The 4,791-nt window shown below is 43.5% G+C and overlaps 1 pseudogene; it reads right to left on the reverse strand.

Annotated features, from left to right (window-relative positions):
- Positions 1 to 764: 764 nt before the first annotated feature.
- On the reverse strand, positions 765 to 2,429 carry LOC116898547 (annotated as a pseudogene).
- Between the last annotated feature and the right edge of the window lie 2,362 nt (positions 2,430 to 4,791).

Here is a 4,791-nt window from a genome sequence, read left to right on the forward strand (position 1 = left end):
CGCACACACACACACACCACATACACACCATGCTTCCTCAATACCAGCACCTATTTATCCACATGCCATACATACTATAGACATGTGAAATGCACACACTCATGCATACATCTCCCTTTCCCTCCTCACATCTCCTTAACACACCCTCCCTTAGTCAAAACGTGACGAAGAGCAGTGAGGAAATCCAGGCCAGCATCATGAAACACTGCATTGTTTGGGAAAAGCAGGCGCAAACAGCCCATCCGTTCCCTTTAGTCTGATGTATATTCATGTGAGCTGCTCTTTCAATACAGTCTGTGTATTAAATTTTCTTATCTCTGAAAATCACATTTTTTGTCTATGACTGTAGTCCGTAGCTATTGTCTGTAAATAAAACTTCAAATTTTAACCCAATCAGTAGGAATGACCAAGAAGATGTTAGGGAAATTACTGAGCTTTCTTTGTGGAGTGCCTATTATTACTTTGAAAGAAATATCCAGAAATATGCATTTGAACTGAGAAGGTCAGATCTCAAGGTCATGAGTAAATAATGATATAATAATAATCTGTCTAGTGGAGTCTGAACATTGTTCCAGGAAAGCTCAGAGATGGGCTCTGTACATAGAAATGTCTGTATATGATCAGATGTCTCCTGCGTGTAAAATCACTCCCTGTTGAGAGCCACTGTGTTTTGCTTTTAGCCAAATCTACTTTTCTTTGTTTTCTTTTAACCTCTGAGAAAGTTTTTTTATTTTCTCAGAAAATGTATGCCTTTTAGATAAAATTTATTTGCCAGGAAGGACGATCCCAGCATACTTTTGCTATGACCAGTTCATGGCCTCCTGTTTGCTGAGATTCTGTGTTTGGTTCCAATACAGCCTGTCCTGTGCTTCTTGTATGTGATGCTGGAAACCGTCCTAGCCAGGACCACACAGAAGTTTAGGCTGTTCTCCTAATACTCTGGTCATATGTGATACCCAGGTCAATGGGGTCTTGGTTCTAAAACCCAAGTTGCCAGAATCTGAGAAGTTACTTTTCCATAAGTAACTTTTCTCCTGCACCTTCAGACTCCGGGATTTCTTGTGCCTCGGCTCTACTCACTGCAGTAATCATCGATTGTTCACTTCTGCTGCTGCCAAAGGGCCTGGCTGTGTATTTAGCCTTGGAATATACAGGTGCCTGACCTGGGAGCTGCTCTCCACTCTCCCACCTACAGATATTGATCAAGGCAGTGTGTGGATGAGAAGTTCCTTAATGGGGTTCTCCTTTCCACCTGATCCTGTGCCCAGAAAAAAGAAAAGTCAACGGCCAGCTACCCAGATGAATAGTATTCTTACAGTTGGATACTCTTTTTTTCTTTTTTAAAGATTTATTTATTTATTATATGTAATTACACTGTAGCTGTTTTCAGACACACCAGAAGAGGGCATCAGATCCCGTTACAGATGGTTGTGAGCCACCATGTGGTTGCTGGGATTTGAACTCAGGACCTCTGGAAGAGCAGTCAGTGCTCTTAACCACTGAGCCATGTCTCCAGCCCAAAGAGGATACTTTTACAGTAAGAAACTGCCCAGGAAACTACCCAGATAAAAGCTCTTAAAGTGGGAAATAGGAAGCTACTCAGATGAGTGCTCTTACAGTCGTAGTTAACAGGAAGCCACCAAGATGAATGATGCTCTAACAGAGGAAACAGGAAGCTTCCAAGACGAACGCTCTTACAGTAGGAAGTGCGAAGTGACTAGAGGCTTGGTGTTCAAGGACTTTACTCCTGTGTGACTACTGGTCACCTAAGTCACAGTCCTATCCACTCAAGTTTTTAACAACTTTGACATATTTTGCAAAAAGAAAAGTAGTAAAGACTCTGGTGTAGTGTGTAGTGGCACATACTTGAAATTCCAGCATTTATTGTGTGTAGGCAGGAGGATCAGAAGTTTGATGCCGTCTTGGGCTACATGAGGCCCTGTCCTATTTTTCAGGGGTGGAATGAGACAATGGTTTTCTGTGTATCCCTGGGTATCCTGGAACTTGTACTGTAGATTAGCCTGGGTTCAAACTCAGAGATTTGCTTGCCTCTGTCTCTTGAGTGCTGAGATTAAAGGCATGCAGTACCACAGGCTGAGACCCCGTCTTTAAAAGAGATTTCCAGCATGGATTGTTGCGGGACTCTCAAGGCCTCACCCCTAGCTGAGGATCTATCCAGAGGTGACGACTACTGGAGAAGTGATGTTACCCACCCTCCATGGTCCTGGGGTACAAGGTAAGCGGAAGCAGACTCCTTTATTGTAATAGTGGTGTGTGTGTGTGTGTGTGTGTGTGTGTGTGTGTGTGTGTGTGTGTGTGTGTGTGTGTGTGTGTGTGATGGATACCCGGGGACTCAAGTTACAGAAGGTTGTGTGTTAAGTTAAGGTTGGGATCATCCAGTGGGGCATGGGCAACCTACCATTGGCCATACCTGCAGTTAAAAGTGAATGTCACTTTGCGGGAGGAGTGAGTCAGCACACTCTGACTAGTGATCCGAAAATGGACCATGCATGGGCAGCAGGCCGCTTCTGCATTTACTAACCCCAGAATCACACACACACACACTCTCTCTCTCTCTCTCTCTCTCTCTCTCTCTCTCTCTCTCTCTCTCTCTCTCTCTCTGCTTTAACGTTCTTATAGAGGTTTTATATGAGAATTATCCTCTATAGGCTCTGGTATTGGAGAACTTCTTTCACATTGGGGGAGGGGTGAACTCAGAGAGCTAGAGAGCTTAAAGCCTCACCCTACTTTCAATGTGCTTCCTGCTTCATGACTGTAGTTGAAGTGTGAACTCTCGGCTTCTCTCCTGCTGCCTGCTGCCACACTTCTCTGCCACGATGGACTCCTATCCCCCTGGAACCGTCAGCCCAGATAAACCCTTTCTTTTAGAGGGTGCCTTTGTCAAGGTGTTTTAACAGCAACAGAAAATTCACTAATACGGTCCCATCCTGGAGTGCTGGGATCACGGGGCTTCGTCACTATGTGCTGAAGCTCTTTGCTTCATTTTCCCCTCGGGTTACCTCTTGTGCTTCTTTTTTCTTTTCCAAGTTGTGTAAGTTCCTTATGTATGTGGGCAATAGAACCTTTGTAAGATAAGCAGCTGGCAAATGGTTTCTCCCGTTCCCCTCGGGTTTCTGTTCCATTTCATTGTTGTGCATGTACACAGGAGCCTTAGGGTTTGGTAATGTTGGCTTATGCTGTTGTCCCTGCTTTTGATAACACAAAGCCAAAATGCTATTGCCAAAACCAGTCTGAAGAAGCTTGCCCCTGCTTGACTTTGCTGGGATACAGGTGTGTCACCACGCCTGCCTCTCTATTCTCTTGCATGTGGGTATCTAGTTTTCCCAACATGAAGTGTTGACAAGATTCTCTTTCCCCAGTGCGCTTGGCACTGGTCTTAAATGTTAGTGGCTCAGCCAGATGTGATAATACCTGTAATCTTGTTACACACAGTGTCGGAAAGAGGGGGCAGCCCAGTTGACTGTACTTGCATAGGCTTATTCTGAGCACTCTCTTTTATTCTATTGTTGGATGATCTGATTTCATGATACTTCCATACTGTTTTGATTACTATAGCTTTGTAATATTATTTGAAATAAAAAAAGAGTGATATTTCCAGCTTTGTTCTTTGTCAAATTTTCTCTGAATGTTTGGGATATTTTTGAGGCTTTGTATGTAGTTTTTGTTGGATTGTTTGTAACGAGGTGTCACTGCGACTTTTATAGGGATTGTATTGGAAGCTTTGTAACCTTGCACTCTATCACCTGACATAATACAATGAGAACATGCTCTTTCTTTCCAAGAAGGCAGACCCACAAGACTGGATTTAGTGATCACTGAGGGCTTTTATGAGGCAGGGAGCAAAAGGGGGTGAATTTTTACCAAGCAGCAGAAGTCACTGCCTTCTGTAAAGAAGACTCATAAAAAAAATTAAAATTGGAAGTGGGGAAATGGCTTGGAGGTTACGATCACTGGCTGAGGTCCTGGAGAGGTGGCTCAGTGGTTAAAAGCACATACAGCCCTTCCTGAGAGCCTGAGTTTGATTTTTAGCACTCACATCAGGCAGCTCACAACTGCTTGTCACCCCAGCTCCAGGCGGATCTGACACCTCTGACCTCCTTGGGCACTTGCATTTAGTTGCACTCCCACCCCCACCCTGTTCAACTCCTATGCTCACATAGCAGCTCACAACTGTCTCAAATTCCAATTTCAGGTGATCCAATACCGTCACACAGTTATACATATACATGCAGACAAAACACCAGCGCACACAAAACAAATATATTGAAATTAACATTAAATTCTGGAGTCATGTCAACAGAAGTGGAAGCTTGCTTCAAATAGCCATTGCCTATGTTAAAAGCCAAGGAAGTTAGAGGAAACTGTGCAGCTAAAATAATAGCAACTGGATTTGAAATGAATGTGGCTTTAAGATTTTATACTTTTTTTAAAAACAGGATCACAAGTGCTGCACTGTTAATGTCAGCTTCAGCACAAACTCAACACATGCAGGTTGCCTGCTGTGTGCTAAGCTCTGTAGGATCACATTGGAGGTAGCACCCATCATGTTGTAAGGGTCCAAAAATTGCTAAAAGAAGATGCCCAGGCTCAGATAATATGTAAAGACAAAGAGTGTTTATTAAACAACCAGCATGCAGGGGTCAACCATTCTCCAAAATGGCAACCCCAGACAAAGGCCTTCTTATACTGAACCAGGGGAACGCTATAGAAGGATGAGGTAATCTCTAATGTGATTGTCAGGGGCCAAAGTGGTGGCATTAGTATAACTTT

The sequence above is a fragment of the Rattus rattus genome, chromosome 4 (genome assembly GCF_011064425.1).
Source record: "Rattus rattus isolate New Zealand chromosome 4, Rrattus_CSIRO_v1, whole genome shotgun sequence".
In the NCBI taxonomy this organism is placed as follows: domain Eukaryota; kingdom Metazoa; phylum Chordata; class Mammalia; order Rodentia; family Muridae; genus Rattus; species Rattus rattus.